The sequence below is a fragment of the Leptodactylus fuscus genome, chromosome 3 (assembly GCF_031893055.1).
Source record: "Leptodactylus fuscus isolate aLepFus1 chromosome 3, aLepFus1.hap2, whole genome shotgun sequence".
Taxonomy (NCBI): domain Eukaryota; kingdom Metazoa; phylum Chordata; class Amphibia; order Anura; family Leptodactylidae; genus Leptodactylus; species Leptodactylus fuscus.
Genome location: NC_134267.1, coordinates 219,409,201 through 219,429,260, shown reverse-complemented (window position 1 = coordinate 219,429,260; position 20,060 = coordinate 219,409,201). Strand labels below are relative to the sequence as shown.

General features: G+C 43.3%; 1 protein-coding gene across 3 annotated transcripts in view; it reads left to right on the top strand.

The window, feature by feature from the left end:
* The window catches only part of KLHL29 (kelch like family member 29), a 748,452-nt gene that overhangs the window by 286,246 nt on the left and 442,146 nt on the right, over window positions 1–20,060 (top strand). The window lies entirely within an intron of this gene.

Sequence of the window (20,060 nt, the reverse complement as noted above, 5' to 3'; positions counted from 1 at the left end):
AGGATAAAGCCGATAAGCGACCATGTTGTACGCCGGGCTGTAATAGAGTAATCTTTGCTCGGATTGTCTTGCTTAGAGACAGGCAGACAGGACTGTGAGAGGTAAACACTTAAGAGGACATTTTTATTGATGTACAGTGGTTGTAATCGACTGCTTATGTCTGGCAGAACAAATTCAACCCTGAAATTGGAACTGTAAGATTGATGGGTGGTCCGCATAGGATTGCATGTGCCCTGGTAGGACATCCGAGAAGGGGGATCCCTGCATGTGACCTCCATCCATGAGCCACGGAAGAGATTCTCTGCTGCTCAAGTGAATTATATTCACATGTAATACCATATTTTTCCTGCAGTGGGCACTATAGGGGATGTATGCACTTGTCTGCAGTTTCACATGGTCATAACAGCTGAGCACAGAGAATGTGAGACCACCACATAGGCCGATCACTACCAGATCCTCATCAAGAAAGGTCATGTGAACCATTCAGTAACTTTGTAAATACATTTTCTCCTTTACCGTATGTTGTACTGATCCTGAGTTACATCCTGTATTATACTCCAGAGCTGCGCTCACTATTCTGCTGGTGCAGTCACTGTGTACATACATTGCTTATCCTGTACTGATCCTGAGTTACATCCTGTATTATACTCCAGAGCTGCACTCACTATTCTGCTGGTACAGTCCCTGTGTACATACATTACATTACTTATCCTGTATTATACTCCAGAGCTGCACTCACTATTCTGCTGGTACAGTCACTGTGTACATACATTACATTACTTATCCTGTACTGATCCTGAGTTACATCCTGTATTATACTCCAGAGCTGCGCTCACTATTCTGCTGGTGCAGTCACTGTGTACATACATTACATTACTTATCCTGTACTGATCCTGAGTTACATCCTGTATTATACTCCAGAGCTGCACTCACTATTCTGCTGGTACAGTCACTGTGTACATACATTACATTACTTATCCTGTACTGATCCTGAGTTACATCCTGTATTATACTCCAGAGCTGCACTCCCTATTCTGCTGGTACAGTCACTGTGTACATACATTACATTACTTATCCTGTACTGATCCTGAGTTACATCCTGTATTATACTCCAGAGCTGCGCTCACTATTCTGCTGGTACAGTCACTGTGTACATACGTTACATTACTTATCCTGTACTGATCCTGAGTTACATCCTGTATTATACTCCAGAGCTGCGCTCACTATTCTGCTGGTACAGTCACTGTGTACATACATTACATTACTTATCCTGTACTGATCCTGAGTTACATCCTGTATCATACTCCAGAGCTGCGCTCACTATTCTGCTGGTACAGTCACTGTGTACATACATTACATTACTTATCCTGTACTGATCCTGAGTTACATCCTGTATTATACTCCAGAGCTGTGCTCACTATTCTGCTGGTACAGTCACTGTGTACATACATTACATTACTTATCCTGTACTGATCCTGCGTTACATCCTGTATTATACTCCAGAGCTGCGCTCACTATTCTGCTGGTACAGTCACTGTGTACATACATTACATTACTTATCCTGTACTGATCCTAAGTTACATCCTGTATTATACTCCAGAGCTGCACTCACTATTCTGCAGGTACAGTCACTGTGTACATACATTACATTACTTATCCTGTACTGATCCTGAGTTATATCCTGTATTATACTCCAGAGCTGTGCTCACTATTCTGCTGGTGCATGCACTGTGTATATACATTACATTACTTATCCTGTACTCATCCTGAGTTACATCCTGTATTATACTCCAGAGCTGCACTCACTATTCTGCTGGTACAGTCAGTGTACATACATTACATTACTTATCCTGTACTGATCCTGAGTTACATCCTGTATTATACTCCAGAGCTGCACTCACTATTCTGCTGGTACAGTCACTGTGTACATACATTACATTACTTATCCTGTACTGATCCTGAGTTACATCCTGTATTATACCCCAGAGCTGCGCTCACTATTCTGCTGGTACAGTCACTGTGTACATACATTACATTACTTATCCTGTACTGATCCTGAGTTACATCCTGTATTATACTCCAGAGCTGTGCTCACTATTCTGCTGGTACAGTCACTGTGTACATACATTACATTACTTATCCTGTACTGTTCCTGAGTTACATCCTGTATTATACTCCAGAGCTGTACTCACTATTCCGCTGGTACAGTCACTGTGTACATACATTACATTACTTATCCTGTATTATACTCCAGAGCTGCACTCACTATTCTGCTGGTGCAGTCACTGTGTACATACATTACATCACTTATCCTGTACTGATCCTGAGTTACATCCTGTATTATACTCCAGAGCTGCGCTCACTATTCTGCTGGTACAGTCACTGTGTACATACATTACATTACTTATCCTGTATTATACTCCAGAGCTGCGCTCACTATTCTGCTGGTACAGTCACTGTGTACGTACATTACATTACTCATGCACAGTTCTGGCGTTAACTCCTGGAAAACTGTGTTGTCCCCAGCTTTCCCATACCGTATAACATACTGAGGTGTAATTTGAGGTTCTTGGACCCCAATGCTAAATCTGTTACAGGGCCCCTCACTTACCATGTGCCATTTATATTACTAGTGTCCTCAGGCACCAGTGTCCATGTGCGATTGCTACATCTATAGCTCCGGCAGCTACACCCCTGCAAACATATAATCTGTTATATAGAATATTATTTAGAACTTTGTGTCTTCTTGGATGTCAGTAAAATCCCTGCGGCTCAGGAGTGTGACATCTTACACGGTAAAAACAATAAGAAGAAAGCCAGATGCATGTCATTCCTAATGGTGACTATTATGAATGCCGTCTTCCTAGCTGAGTGAGATAGAAACTTAAATTATACTGGGATATAGGCAATATTTGCTTAATGTAGACATGGTTGAAGCAGAAATGGTCTAGAAAACTCCCCGGAGCAAGCACGTGTATGATGGAGGGGTGTACATGGAGAGGGGGTACAGAGGGGAGAAGACAGAACAGGAAATTGCTTGGGGAAGGGGCTGATTTGGAATTTTTGAACGACTTCAGAGGAGATGAGCAGGGTCCTTGAGGATTAGGTACAGGGGTGAACCTACCTCTTTTGCTGCCCGAGGCGGACTACAGAAAGCCAACCCCCCCCCCCCCCTCCCTGGGAAGAGGGAGCGAAGCGGAGGGGGTGGGGCGGAGTGAGGGGGGCGGGGCGGAGCGAGGGGGTGTGTCAGAGCGGTGTTAGCAGGCAGGGAGAGGACCTGCTCTCTGCATCCACAGGGCCTCCCCAGTCCACCGCTCGCTTCCCGTGCCAGGCTGCCGAGACAGTGACGCTAAGCCAGTCCAGAACAGCTTGTCCTGGACTGGCTTAGGTAAGCAAAAATGCCGCCCCCCCCGGGGCCCTGGCATAGCGCCGCCTGAGGCGGTCGCTTCAGGTCGCCTCATGGGAGGTGCGGCGCTGATTAGGTATCCGTTATGGTGTATTCCAAGGTTGCCATAGAAGGAAATTTAAAGGGATTTTCCATCTGCAACAGAAGCCTCTTTGATTAATGCTCTCTTAGCAGTAGGACTATATATATTGTTGGTCATTATTAGGAATCTCAATATCTATGCTCCTGCCTCTCATACTTGCCTCCATCGTTCTCTTCGGTGCAGCGCTACTTGCAGCCATCACTTTAAATTTGCTATGCCTACCAGTCAAACTCTGGCTGGGTCTGCTCAGCCTATCAGAGCTTAGAGATGCAGAGTGTTGCTTCATAATCCAATCCAGAGCTTAGGCTGGGTGTTTAAAGGGATTCTACCATTAAAACCCTTTTTTCTGTGGCTAACACGTCGGAATAGCTTTTAGAAAGGCTATTCGTCTCCTACCTTTAGATGGGATCTCCACCGCGCCGTTCCTTAGTAATACCGGTTTTTACCGGTATGTAAATTAGTTCTCTGGCAGCGATGGGGGCGGGCCCCAGCGCTGAAAATGCGATGAGGGCGTCCCCACCGCTGCCCGAGAACAGGATCCTGCGCCGCCTCCATCTTCTGCTGGATTCTCCCCTTCTTTCTTCGGCGGCTTCACCTCTGTCGGCTCTGACACTAGTAGAGCCGACTGCGCATGCGCGGCCATAGTTCCAAGGCCGGAATTGCGCGCATGCACAGTCGGCTCTACTAGTGTCTCAGTGGCAGAGCCAACTGTGCAGGCGTCAGAAGAAAGCCGAAGAAAGAAGAGGAGGATCCAGCAGAAGACAGAGGCGGCGCAGGATCCTGTTCTCGGGCAGCGGTGGGGACGCCCTCATTGCATTTTCAGCGCTGGGGCCCGCCCCCATCGCTGCCAGAGAACTAATTTACATACCGGTAAAATCCGGTATTTCTAAGGAACAGCGCGGCGGAGATCCCATCTAAAGGTAGGAGACGAATAGCCTTTCTAAAGGCTATTCCGACGTGTTAGCCACAGAAAAAAGGGTTTTAATGGTAGAATCCCTTTAAACCTAGCATTGAGACTTATCACCTACCTGTGATTACATTAGTTTTCTGGCTCTGTGTTCTCAGAATTTACCCTGCTGATTCCCTGTCACTGATTATGGATTACTCTCCTGGTTATCTGATCTCTTGTTGTTTGGCTTTATCTGGGACTTCCTGGACTTGACCCTGTCTTAGACTCATCTTTTGTCGTTTTTGGATATTCCCATACTCTTCTGGTTTTGACCTTCCCAGGTGAACTACTCTGCCTACCGTAGGTTTTCCCATATGATCCTCAGTCCTTCCTGCCTTATAGCGGGCTCTGTTGTCTATTCTTAGACACTACAAGGCAGAGCGGTGTTACGTTATGGGTACCTTGATTTACTTACTGTCATCAGTAAGTCCTTTACCTGCTGTATATTGGGAAATTGCTTAACCAACAATTCCATTACAGTAATATGGAGCAGATCTGTAGGAAACTAACATGTGCGTTTTATGATTAAATCCATTGTCTGACCATGTAATGCACGGACATGTTGGGTCCTCCACCAAGGCAGACACTCTTTGTAGATCTGGCTATGAGATGTAGGACCTGATGTAGATATTAAAAAATAAATGTTCTAAACTAGAATCGATGGTAAACTATCAAAACCATCCAAGTGCCATCCTGAGACATCCACCACAGTAAATACCTCTTACAATCCCTCGACTCAGGATTTGTAGGATTTGCCCTCATAGACCTCCACGATAAAGCAGAAGATGCCTCGTAAGATTACTTTCCCTTTAAACAAATTTATCAAAATTTTCTTTTTAATCCTTCGGTCTCTACCAGAGCTCTCGTCTAATAGGATCTTGTGCAGTACGGTATAAACGCTCACTTCATTATACAGGCTTCCTGGCTCCAGCGGAAAAAGAATATGTTATGTGACGGCGTTGAAGTGAAGTCTTTTGACCGGAATCCCCATTTGCAGCAATCTGATCCGTGTGGTCATCTGATAAATATTTTATAGATGTCTTCATTCTGCGTTTGTGGCAGGGATGGATTCTCAGTGAGGAGGTTACTGTGAAGAGGATTTGTAACAGAATCGAGAGCGGTTCTCTAAATGGTTGCCTTAATACAGACAAGTTCATTTACCATAGACGTGTCGTGTGGAGTCAATGGGATCGCTCTGTTCATTCATACCACCAACTTTTTCCAGAACCTTGTCTAAAGGAGTTGTGGTTACCGTTAAAAAACAGTCTGAGTTCTGAGTTAAAGGGATAAGAATATGGATAATCTATCCTAAGGATGGGTAATCGATATGAGTTTTGTGGGGGTATGACAGCCAGCACTCCCACCGATCAGCTGTTCTCAGGAATGGACGTATAGAGAGTGGAGCGGGAAGAAGCTCCATTCTCTGCGTAGTGGCTGAATTGGGTCACTACAGCTTAGCTCCTGTTCAAGTAACTTAAAGATGATCTGCAGTACCTGGTCTGGCCACTACACAGAGAATAGCGCTGTCTCATTTTTGATCCATTGTCTTTGTATCAAACTTCTGAGTACAGATGAATGTTTGGGTGGTCAGATGTCTGATCCTCACTAGAGATGAGCGAACACTGTTTGGATCAGCCGATCCGTACAGCACGCTCCCATAGAAATGAATGGAAGCACCTGTGACGCCGGACGCCGGCGTCACAGGTGCTTCCATTCATTTCTAAGGGAGCGTGCTCTTCGGATCGGCTGATCCGAACGGTGTTCGCTCATCTCTAATCCTCACCAATCTGGCATTGAGGACCTACCTCTCTGTAGGATGTCATCAAAATGTTTAGCCCTTAAACCCCTTTCGTAGAAGGGCTCTTCTGTCCAGGATCCTCATCTTCAGAACAAGATTAGTAGCGAACACTTGCGTAATGGACAGCAGATTGTGTACTCGCTGTACCAAGTGAAGGGTTTGACTCTGGCCTACTCCTAAGGGTCTTGTCTAAATGGTCCACTGGTTTTCACCCATACAGGAATCTGATCTTCGCCTTAGGGGATCATCAGGTCATTACGTCTAGGAGTAGTCCCAAAGGTCAGAGGTTTAGACAAAATCATGATCATGACCGGTTTATAGGTCAGGGGCAGGTAGCGGAAATGCAGGGTGTTGGGTCAAGGAAATAGAACATACAGTCCTATGAAAAAGTTTGGGCACCCCTATTAATCTTAATCATTTTTAGTTCTAAATATTTTGGTGTTTGCAACAGCCATTTCAGTTTGATATATCTAATAACTGATGGACACAGTAATATTTCAGGATTGAAATGAGGTTTATTGTACTAACAGAAAATGCGCAATATGCATTAAACCAAAATTTGACCGGTGCAAAAGTATGGGCACCTCAACAGAAAAGTGACATTAATATTTAGTAGATCCTCCTTTTGCAAAGATAACAGCCTCTAGTCACTTCCTGTAGCTTTTAATCAGTTCCTGGATCCTGGATGAAGGTATTTTGGACCATTTCTTTCTACAAAACAATTCAAGTTCAGTTAAGTTTGATGGTCGCCGAGCATGGACAGCCCGCTCTCAAATGATCTGAAAACAAAGATTGTTCAACATAGTTGTTCAGGGGAAGGATACAAAACGTTGTCTCAGAGATTTAACCTGTCAGTTTCCACTGTGAGGAACATAGTAAGGAAATGGAAGACCACAGGGACAGTTCTTGTTAAGCCCAGAAGTGGCAGGCCAAGAAAAATATCAGAAAGGCAGAGAAGAAGAATGGTGAGAAGAGTCAAGGACAATCCACAGACCACCTCCAAAGAGCTGCAGCATCATCTTGCTGCAGATGGTGTCACTGTGCATCGGTCAACTATACAGCGCACTTTGCACAAGGAGAAGCTGTATGGGAGAGTGATGAGAAAGAAGCCGTTTCTGCACGTACGCCACAAATAGAATTGCCTGAGGTATGCAAAAGCACATTTGGAGAAGCCAACTTCATTTTGGAAACAAAGATTGAGTTGTTTGGTTATAAAAAAAAGGCGTTATGCATGGCGTCCAAAAAGAAACAGCATTCCAAGAAAAACACTTGCTACCCACTGTAAAATTTGGTGGAGGTTCCATCATGCTTTGGCGCTGTGTGGCCAATGCCGGCACCGGGAATCTTGTTAAAGTTGAGGGCCGCATGGATTCCACTCAGTATCAGCAGATTCTTGAGAATAATGTTCAAGAATCAGTGACGAAGTTGAAGTTACGCCGGGGATGGATATTTCAGCAAGACAATGATCCAAAACACCGCTCCAAATCCTCAGGCATTCATGCAGAGGAACAATTACAATGTTCTGGAATGGCCATCCCAGTCCCCAGACCTGAATATCATTGAACATCTGTGGGATGATTTGAAGCGGGCTGTCCATGCTCGGCGACCATCTAACTTAACTGAACTTGAATTGTTTGTCCAAAATACCTTTATCCAGGATCCAGGAACTGATTAAAAGCTACAGGAAGCGACTAGAGGCTGTTATCTTTGCAAAAGGAGGATCTACTAAATATTAATGTCACTTTTCTGTTGAGGTGCCCATACTTTTGCACCGGTCAAATTTTGGTTTAATGCATATTGCACATTTTCTGTTAGTACAATAAACCTCATTTCAATCCTGAAATATTACTGTGTCCATCAGTTATTAGATATATCAAACTGAAATGGCTGCTGCAAACACCAAAATATTTAGAACTAAAAATGATTAAGATTAATAGGGGTGCCCAAACTTTTTCATAGTGTAAAGAAATGTTGCTGCACACCGTAATTAGGTGAAAGGGTGAAACAAATTATTTATTTTGAGTACATAAATTCCAGGTACATTAATGCCACGAATTGATTTTGATAAGCATAAGAAGAGTACTAGATCAATAAATCAGCATAACGTTTCGGTCATGGTCGACCTTCATCAGATCAGATCTAGGAAAAGAAATGACGAAGATATCAGTAAAGAAATGCAGCACACAATATGGCATGCAACTGGGCATAATAACAAAGTGGAGGAAAAAAGGGGAGAAAGGAAGAAAGAATAGGGAAATAAAGGGCCAGAGTAAGGTGGAAGAAAAGGAGCAATGCTAATAGACAATTAAAATAGCCAATATATGTAGAAGGTGGAATGGAAAGAACCGGTACAGCTGTCCCAATAGAGATGCAAGGAGAAGGATGCAGAAATAAAGGTAGGCAGTTGGAAAGGAGATGAGGCTGGAGCCTATTAGCAGGAAAGGGCACAGGAAGGACCAACATACCTAGTGTCAGTAAAGCAGAGTGCGCAGCGGGGTCGTGGCGTGCTATATGATAGAGCCAAAGGGGTTTAAATAGTTCAGGATGGCGAGCGGAGCCAGTCAGGACGGCGCTCAGAGGGTCGCGCCGCCCTCCGGCCCGTCGGCGCGCTAGTGCCGCGGAACCGGAAGTGACGCGGCCGGAAATACCCATGCGTGTCACCGATGCGTTCCACCGGCGACGCGCATGCGCACCACGACCGTGCGCGAAACGAAGAGAGCAAGCTAAGGGACAGCTGCACAAAGAAGAAAGAAGTAAAAAATGAGAAGGAATAAAAGCCTAAGAAAATAAGGAGAGCTAAAAGATCAGAAGAAGAGAGGTGTACTGAAAGAAAAGAAGAAAAGGAGAGAAATAAAATAAAGATTATGGGTACAAATAATAGTAGAAGTAATGTATATGGAGCAAAGGAAATGGAAGAAATAAAGAGAGTGGATGTAAAAGGAGGATGAATGTAAAAAAGGGGGGGAAGAAGAAAAGAAAAAAAAAGGGGGGGGGAAGGGGGGGGGGGAAAAGGAAGTGGTACTAAAAAAGTAAAAGGTATCCCTAAGATTGGAACAGTAAAAGGGGGAAAAAAGAAAAGAGGAGAAGAAACAAGAGGAGAAGGGTGGGGAAGAGGGAGGAGAAAGGGGGAGGGTAAAAAGTAAGGTACAATGAAATGCCAGGGGTAACAACTAACTTATGCTACTGTATATCTATACTATACCAAGCGTGACTTGTGGGCATTCATTTCATCTGTAAGGAAATAAAGAAAATATGCATTAGAGAAAAGTAACCATGAAAACATACTAAAGATACATCAGCAGGTGAGGAACCTAAAAAAAGAAAAATTATGATGAAAGCCAAATATAAGAGAGAACACTAACGGTTGAAAAATTGAAAACTAAAAAAACAACAAATAACAAATAAAGAGCACTACAATCTTCTTGAGACGTTAGTATACAAATGTCCATTAGTCCTGATAGTAGTTCAACAGGCTGTAGCGGAGTAGTGTCATCCGTGCTAGAACGAATATGTCCTATCATAGGCCCGATTGAGCCCCAGGGGTTCAATGGTATTCAAAGTGTGAATCCAGAAGGATTCTCTTTGCTTCAGTTTAGCTATACGATTACCTCCCCTTCTTGACTCGGGGACATGTTCGATTACTTGGAATCTAAGTTGTGACACGTTGTGTCTAGCTTTGCTGAAGTGAGATGGGACTGGTAGGGCGTCAACATGATTACGTATTGTTGATTTGTGTTTGGAGAAACGATCTCGAATATGTTGGGTGGTTTCCCCCACATATAATAGTCCGCAAGGGCATTTGAGTAAATACACCACAAACGATGAGTCACAGGTAAAGAAATCATGGATAGGGAAGCGATGTCCTGTGTGGGGATGAAGAAAATGATCCCCACGGATGACAGCAGAGCACTGGATGCAGTGCAAACATGGAAAAGTGCCCCGTTTGGGAGTAGCCAAGAAAGATTGTCTGGATAATTTGTTGATGCTCCCAAAATCCGCCTTGACCAAAGTGTCTCTCAGATTTTTCTCCCTCTTGTAACTCATAAGCGGGGGATGTGAGAATTCTTCTATAGAGGGAAACGCCCTATGTAGAATGGACCAATGTTTCCGTACTATACCATTAATTTTATTGGACAACGGGTGGTATTTTTGAACAAACGGAATTTGTTTAGGTCTTGATGATCCAAGATTGCGCATTGGCCTAAGGGACTCGTGTATAAGGGCTTTGCGGAGGACAGGGCTAGGGTATCCCCTCTCCCTGAATCGTAATGTCATATCATCAAGACGTGTCTTCTGGATAACAGGATCAGAAACGATCCGTCGTACTCTCTTGTATTGTGAAATGGGCAGTGAATTCCTAGTGTTGGGTGGGTGATAGCTAGAATAAGCCAACAGGCTATTTCTATCTGTAGGTTTAGTGTATAGATCGAAGCTGATCAGTCCCTGTTCATCTTTCAAAACCCAAGTATCCAGGAAATTTAATTTAGACGGATCGTGATGAATAGTGAATTGGAGTTCAGGATGAATATTGTTGAGTACATTGTGAAAAGAAAGCAGAGATGTAAGAGATCCATTCCAGACACAGAAGATATCATCGATATAGCGACGCCAGTATATGGCGTGCTCTTTGAATAAAGAGTGGGGATAAACGTAATCTGTCTCAAACATGTGCATGTATATGTTAGCATATGGGGGCGCTACGTTTGACCCCATTGCGGTGCCACGGATTTGCAGAAACATGTCGTCACTAAACATAAAGAAGTTGTTGTGTAGAATTATGTGGAGAAGGTCAAGACAGAAATTAAGTTCCTCACCAGAGATGTTGTTAGCCAAAATAAATCGTTTAGTAGATGAAAGGCCCTTGTCGTGTTGAATGGACGTGTAGAGACTGGTGACATCCCAGGAAACCAGGATGGTATGACTAGGACAGGGAGAAATAGCGGTAAGTGTATCCATGAAATGGGAGGTGTCCAATAGAAAGGAAGTGGTGTTACGAACCAGCGGAGTAAAGATTCTGTCCAATAGTTTAGAGAGAGGAGAGAGAATGGAGTCAGTACTTGCCATGATGGGACGCCCAGGTGGTTTATGTAGATTCTTATGCACCTTTGGAAGTATGTAGAAGACAGGAGTAATAGGATGGTGATTAGTCAGGTACTCCATGGTTTTACTGTCAATGATCCCTAGCTGTAGATAATGTTCCAACTGTGTACGTATCAAGGCAGAGACTTGTGAAGTAGGGTTATGTGATAGTGGACGATATGTGTTAGTGTCGGCTAGCTGTCGTCTGACTTCCTCTAGGTAATCCGACCTATTCATGACCACTAGGGCGCCCCCTTTGTCCGCGGGTTTGATAATAATGTCAGTATCATTTTGTAGCTCGCGGAGGGCTGAACGCTCCTCTTGCGAGATATTAGACCGCTGTCTAAATTTCCCGAGATTAACATCATGTAGAAGATTACGGGTGTCTCTTTCAACAAGTGAAATATACGTCTCAATAGGGTGTTTGTCCTTAGGTGGTAAATAAGGACTCTTGTTCCTCAGACCAAGGTTGGATATAGAAAAAATGGGTATCGGAGAAATACCACTAGGGTCAGAGGCAGGGACATTATGAAAATGTGCTTTAAGACGGAGTTGTCTGAAGAAACGGAAGAGGTCATCTTCCAACGTAAATGTGTCCAATGGCTTACTTGGACAAAAGGAAAGGCCTTTGCTTAGGACCGACATCTGAGGGGGAGTCAATGTAATACTGGAAATATTGATGACCAAACGGGGCTCACCTGGGACCGGGTCTGGATCCTGTTGTTTCTTGCTTCTGCCCCTTCTGGTGCGCCGCCTCCGCGGGTGTCTTGTCTTGGTCTCGTTCGGGATGGACGTAGTCGTCTCTCTAAAAAAGGAACCCTGTCGGAGCCTCTGGAGGAGTCGCTGCCTGATCCGGAATAGGCTTCACGGAACCTGGATCGTGTACGGGTAAACGGTGTCTCCTGCCAACGGTACACTCGATTCTGGGCGTAGTCCTCAGTGTCGCGGATGAATTTGTCCCTCTTCCTCTTTTCGTTGGTAGCCTTGAAATCCTTAATGGATGTATCAATATTTGTTTTAAGGGTAGTCCATTCGTCACTAGAAAGGGAACTTTTGAGTTGTTCCTCCGTGCTCTGGATCTCTTTCTGGAGGGAGTCTATTTTAGACTGTAAGGTCTCCACTGTGAGTAAGATTAGATCGAAAGAGCACTTGTTCAGTATGCTTTCAAATTTAGCGCAGAAATCTGCGTCTTCACTAAATATAGTGGGGCGTAGATTGCATCTAAGTCCCCTAGGGATACGTTTGACTTTATAGTACTCGGCTAAAGTGCCGCAATGCAGCTCATATGAGGTGTACTTTTTATATACACGCTCAAGTTCTTTTGATCTTATTTCAGAGTTAGATATTTGTAAAAATTGGTTTGGACAAGAGACATTCTCTATAATTTTATTGGCTGCTTCAATGTTATAAGAGAATGTGTTATGGGACATTTGGCCTTAAATATAGGTGCTGGTCCAAAGTCAGTAATACTAATATATAGATATCAGAGGAACCGCACACTTAGATATAAGGATATGGGTGCTAGCAGACAAGAGAGTCCTGCGACTCATACATAGTGTAAAGAAATGTTGCTGCACACCGTAATTAGGTGAAAGGGTGAAACAAATTATTTATTTTGAGTACATAAATTCCAGGTACATTAATGCCACGAATTGATTTTGATAAGCATAAGAAGAGTACTAGATCAATAAATCAGCATAACGTTTCGGTCATGATCGACCTTCATCAGATCAGATCTAGGAAAAGAAATGACGAAGATATCAGTAAAGAAATGCAGCACACAATATGGCATGCAACTGGGCATAATAACAAAGTGGAGGAAAAAAGGGGAGAAAGGAAGAAAGAATAGGGAAATAAAGGGCCAGAGTAAGGTGGAAGAAAAGGAGCAATGCTAATAGACAATTAAAATAGCCAATATATGTAGAAGGTGGAATGGAAAGAACCGGTACAGCTGTCCCAATAGAGATGCAAGGAGAAGGACTCTCTTGTCTGCTAGCACCCATATCCTTATATCTAAGTGTGCGGTTCCTCTGATATCTATATATTAGTATTACAAACTTTTTCATAGGACTGTAACAAGAACAGGACCAGAAGCAGATCTAGGTAGGCCAGGTAGACAAGAACAAACACAAAAACTTTGCAGGAACTGGAGACCCAAGAACCATTGGTCCGGCGCTGTAGTGAGGGCTGAGCGGATATAAGTAGGCCTTCTTCTTGGAAAGGTCCACAGGTGTGCAAGTTAACCCTAAAGTTGCTGAGAGGTAGGGGCCATCAGCCCTATTGGCTGGTACAGAACCCGAAGCAGGAGGTAATGCACATCAACTTGGAGAGTCAGGAACTGCTCACCATATGTAGGTGAAAGCCAGATAGACACAACGCTAAGTTATAGGGTATGAATAAAGATGTGTGATTCCTTATATGTTCTTTTGGCTGGAGATATCCCAAGGAAGGACTGTACTGAGGACTGTGAGAATCTACCTTAACAATCGTATAGTAGTTCAATATATCCTAATGCTATTACCTAGAATGCATTGTGTTTTGTCATACCCCATGTACACAACTGTAGTCGTGCATGGAGCCATGGGAAATGGGATTGGACTGTCCCTAGATTACATCCACTGACCCTATCGATGGAACGGACTATATTAGGCCACAAAAAACCTAGACAAGGGTAGGATCTGCTCCATATTTTCTTGCTTGGTCCTATGACCCCCACATGGATTCATAAAAAATACCGCCATTAGCATGTAGGCTGTCCCTAACAACAGATAGCACAGGGGCAAAATCAGTCGTGTACATGGGCCCATAAGGTGGTATTATTTTCCTACCGTCGAGACAATGTTTTTACTGCCTTTCACTGGTCATGACTTATTTGATGATCTCAAATTAACTTGTAATTAATCAATTAATCAGGAGGTAATTAAGAGCGGAGTAATTCACTCAAGTAAATATATTGCTAAAAAGCTTTCCTCTTCATTCCTCTTGAGAAATGAGCTGGGTCCATCCTGAAGAAAAGTACATAGATCATAATCAGAGCAAATACATCATTAGAATTCATTACGGCGCCTTATGAAATAGCGCTATACGTGATCGTCTTGTAATGTTGACATTCCTCCTTCCCATAATGCATCTGTGCTTAACTAATCTCCTATTTATCACATTATATTCTCTTGTAATCTCAGGATCCCGATCATTTTACCAATGATGGACATGTCATGATGAGTGGGCAGAGGGATCGGTCAGTGTGGGCCAAGGTGGTGAGGCCACCACCGACTACTAAAGTGATGGGGCAGTAGCAATCATCGGAGCCCTGTGCCCCTTCATTTATACTCACCTGTCCTTGGTCTCATAGGGGCAGATTTATGAAGATTGGCCAGTCTTCGTAACCCCTGAGCCGGTGGAGGCTGAGCCTCATTTATAGCAAGGCACACCCTTCCCTGGGCCAGGCGTCTGGAGGGAAATCTACGTCACCTTGTAGATTTCCGATATAATTTATACCACATTTCTATCTTATCTTAAATGATAATAAATCTGGCATGCCCAGTGCCATTGGTGGCTCATAATAGACACAAGTCACACATTTTTGCACAAATATCAATTTGTGCAAAAAATTTTTGACTTTTTTATGCCAAAAAACTGGCATACAGGATATAATAATTAGGCCCTATAAACTTTCTCCGAACTCCTCACCCCACTCCTTTACCCAAGGAGATCCAAGCAGAGGTTATCACTAAGAAGGGGAAACACTCAGCTAAAACCTTCTGCCCCTTCAAAAGTTTTTAAAAGCATTAGGTAACCTTTAGTCCTAACGTTGCGAAAACATAGCTTTTTTTTGTTGCAGATTTTGGTTCGTTTTTTGAGCCAAAGCCAAGAATGGTTACAAAAGGAATAGAAAATAGATAGGAAGCTCTTTTACTTTTACCTTCTACTCAATTCACTGGTTGTGGCTCAAAAAAACCGCAACATCTGCAACAAAAAAGCTGCCTTTCTGCAACGTGAGGGCTCAGCTTAAGGCTAAGGCCCCACGTTGTGGAAACGCAGCTTTTTTATTGCAGATTTTGCTGTGTTTTTTTGAGCCAAAGCCTAGAGTGGATTGAGCAGAAGGGAAAAGTATAAGAACTTTCTATATATTGCTCATACCTTTTTAAGCCATTCTTGGCTTTAGCTCAAAAAACCACAACAAAATATGCAACAAAATATGCTGCGTTTCTGCAATGTGGGGCTTCGGCCTAAAAGGAATCTGTCTAGAACCCAGCGATTCACAAGAGGAAAACCCTGCTTGATTCAGGTGACGCCCAGGGTTGGGTTGACATATTAGGTCTTGCTGACAAGCTCCCTTTAAGCTAAGACCCCACAATGCGGAAACGCAGCTTTTTTTTTGCAGATTTTGTTGCGTTTTTTGAGCCAAAGCCAAGAATGGCTACAAAAGGAATGGGAAATACAGTATATAGAAAGTTCTTATACTTCTGCCTTCTCCTCAACCTTCTTCTGGCTTTGGCTCAAAAAACTGCAACAAAAAAAAACTGTGGGGCTTTAGCCTTAATGTAAGATTTTTGGGGCTGTGGTAGGATGTAAATACTGAAGCACCTCTAGGATTGTGAGAATAATTTCTATTACAAATACATTAGTTATAAACTACTACAAACAAAAAGAGCAAAAAAACCCTTAAAAAGCATATTCCTCCAAACTTTTCCCCCGATGATCACATTGGGTTACTGAAGAAGATTGAAGATCTGCGCCCCGATTTCTCTATACGACAGCTGTGGCCCAGTGTTGGGCGCCAAGCCTCTTCAGCAGGAAGAGTAATCGAGGGAATATTACCCTCCTGGGCTTGTGCCAGCCGCGCCATTTTAATCCACTTAGAAATTATTACTAAGTAAATTATTTAGGAATTAAAAGCTTGGAATTTAACAAGGATCGCTTAGAAGTTATTACAGGGGAAAGTTTGCTTTCTGCACTGAAGAGTTAGATCATAGAGGGATACATGAATAACATATAATGTCTTTTAATAGGAAGTAGAAACTATATTTTTAAATATTGATGACCTTTTCTTAAGGTCACCAATATCAGATTGACATGGTCTGATACTCACAGACCATTCATTGTTCGCATGACCAGTTTGTCGCTCAGTCCCATTCAAGAGCTGCAATACCAAGCGCAGCCACTGCGCAATGTATGACACTCTAGATGGTGAATAGTCCACAGCACTTGTAAGAACACTAAGGTCCTGATAAGCAGGTGCTGGGTATGAGAGTCCCAACAATCTCATATTGATGACATAACCTAAGGATAGGTGATGAGTATTTAACACTAGAAGTCCCAGAAATTTCGAGCTCCCATAGGTTCCATGGTAGAAATGTTAAATAACCCCTCTCTGGGACTTCTAGTGTTAAAGGGGTTTTACAGGACAATGTGAAATCTAACTGGGGACCTGGGATGGGATAAACTTAAAAAAGAAATCATGCTTTCCTACCCCGGTCCTTGGTTTGGGCGTTGCATCCACTGTTCCTTCCGGTTCTCAGATTGCCCAGGTCAGAAGTACGGGGACTGTGGTCAATTCTTGACCTGAGCAATAACATGTTAAGTACCGGTGACATCACCAGTGATGTCATTGGAACCCAACAAGGACCAATTGTTCATTGAGGGGCTAGAGTAAAGAACCACCTATTTCAGAAGACCTATAGAAGGAATGATAGAGTTTGAGTTGGGGGAGATGGTCTTATTTCTTCAGTAGCTCTTGGCGATCACCAGTAATTCCTCCCAACCTCCCAATGCACATGCATTCTGTGTTCTGCTGAGTATACATGGGTACTGAATGAGGTAATGGTTGTATGTCAGTGTCATTCAGCATTTTATCTCCCATGAGATCGGGCCTGTTGAAATTGAACATGTTTGATCCTTCCATCATCTCTTGAGGGACATTGCTCCTTACATAGAAGAGTTGGCTAGTCTTACCAAAATTGGCAGGTTCAGATGACTTTGTTCTCACATCTATGGGCACGTAATGTATGATTGCTGGTGATCCCGCCATGATCAGTGGCACCTCCTCCTTGTCCAAGTCTAGTCCTCGCTTACTTACTTAAAGCTATAGCACATGGCTCCTTGACTTAAGTGCACAGTGACACCCAGACATTTCTGGCTGGGCCTGGTAGTGCAGCTTTGTCTAGTCAAGTAGGTGTGGTTTAGCATGGTTACCTTACTGCGCAGCTTCTCGCTTTACTGCAGTAGATTTTGCATGAGAGCAAATGACTCTCTCCAGCTTAACCCCTTGTTTCCATACGTCACATAGCCTAAAATGCATTGATTCCAGAAAGTATCTGCAAGTGCAGCAAGTGCCGGGAAAAAAAAACCTACAAAAAGTTCATTCATGAGCGCTAATTAACCTCTCGAGCTCTGAATCGCTTTACAATAATAACCTAAGAGCGAGTCTTCTGGGCTTTTCTCTCTCCAGAGATGGATTCAAGATAAATAGTTGTACTTTCTTAGCAAAATGTATCTGCTATGTACACAGCGAGCATTAATATTGATTGGAATATCTTCTGCTCCAGGATTTCTCACTGCCTAATGTCTGCGATGTATGTCTGGAAATCACTGCCATATTGACTTTCTATCCGTGTCCTGATTTACTTTTGTCTATTCAGATCGCAATCTTTGCACGCCGCGCCATAATTAATCTTCTCTTAAGAGTTAAGAAAACTACATTGCTCATTACCATGATATCATTGCTTTAGTTGCGAGGGTCTCTATAGTCTATCCTACAGTCGGTGCTAGGCCAAAGCCTTAGATCACACTATAGCTTCCGTGACATTGGCATGGGAGACGCAAAAACGGCAAATTAATAATAATTCTCCCCCAAAGAATATAGGGAAGAGGATAGTATACATCCGGTATGTACTAAAGGGTATCCCCTATTGATAGTGGAGGGGATGACTTCAAGAGTGATGGGGACTCAACTGCTCAGACCACCACCAATCCCAAAAATGGTAGTCCGATCCCCCTGTCCTGACGGAGCAGCAGGTAAGACATGGACCCCAACCCATATTTTATGGGTGCACCAGTCAGCTATCTCTGGTACTCACATTGAGAATTAATGTATCGGCAGGATGCGTGCCTCTCCATCAGGATGTGGTACAGACCCCCCCACCCCCTTTCCTTCTGGGGGTTCGGGGGATTTGAGTGACCCCAACCAATTATGGCGTTTTCCCCTATCCTATCAATAGGGAATATTTGGTACAACCATTTTAAATACAAAAGAATTTATATTATTTAATTCCTACATTTTTCGGCATACTGTATGTTTCTTAACTTCACCATTGTGTTCAGAGGGGCAGTAAAGAGTAAAAATCAACTTCACTGAGCTTTATTTATTGTCCAAAACGGGGTACCCCCACCTACCATGTGCCACTTATAATACAGGTGTTATATTATATGGCAAAGGAAGCATTTAAGACACCAGGGTTTGGTTACAGCCACACCCCTGCTTATCTACATGAAGAATTTTAGGACTTAGATGCAACAGGTACATCCATATGCCCTATAGCCACACCTTCACTTATCTCCATGTAGAGTTTTAGGTCTCCGATACAACAGCCATATCCACAGCCCCATAGCCACATCCCTGCTTATCTCCATGTAGAGTTTTAAGTCTTAGAAGCAACAACTACCTCCACACGCCCTATAGCCACACCCCCGCTTATCTACATGCAGAGTTTTAGGGCCTAAATGTGACAGCTACATCCACACACCCTATAGCCACACCCCTGCTTATCTCCATGTAGAGTTTTAGGGCTCTGATGCAACAGCTACATCCACATGCCCTATAGTCACACCCCCGCTTATCTATATGTAGACTTTTAGGACTCAGGTGCAACAGCTACCACTGGAGATAGATTTTACATTTAGATAAGCAGAGGTGTGGCTATAGGGCACGTAGAGCTCACATGTCCTATAGCCACAACCCCATTTATGAAAAAGTAGCATATTATGGCCTAGATGCAACAACTACCTCCATATGCCCTAAAGCCACACCCCTGCTTATGTAAATGTAGCTTATTAAACTGTTTGCAACATTTCAAGAAGTCCTTTCACCACCTCCACAAACTCCAACTTTTTCCATCCATCAGTAGATGCCACACCACTGATTTTGGCACAGTTGGGATTTTATATCTAGCTCCCATCATTGCTGTTATTTTCAGCACAAATATGTTCTCTATTGACAAGCAGGCGGTCCTTGTCATTATGTTCCAGTCCAGGACCACCCACTTGTCAGTAGCAACATAACTCTTCTGAAATTAACAGAATTGATTGCTTGGGAACAGAAGGGGCTAGATGAAAAATTCCAACAGCTCTGGAATCAGTGGAGCGGTTCCTATTGAAGTTATGATTTGGAGTTGGCGGTAAAAATTCTCTTTAATATTGACCATTAAATTCACGTATAGAACCCATCCAGGATCTTATATGCAGAGACCTCTTTCTTCAGACGATGTCCTTTGTTTTCTTTGTGTTCGATGCTCTTTAGTGTACGAGCCACTCATATCCCCTGTTATTTCTTCCCCTCTCCGCCATACAATATCAGGGGACTTAGTCCTGTACAACTCCCATGCTGTGCAGAAAAGAAGCCTGAATATACTTTCCATTCACAGTCATTCCGAATGCAGAAATAATCATGGAGATTAATCCCTCTATAACCACAACGTGAACGCACTTGAAGGAATTGAAATTTTAAATTTCTTTTTTTGTTGTTGGT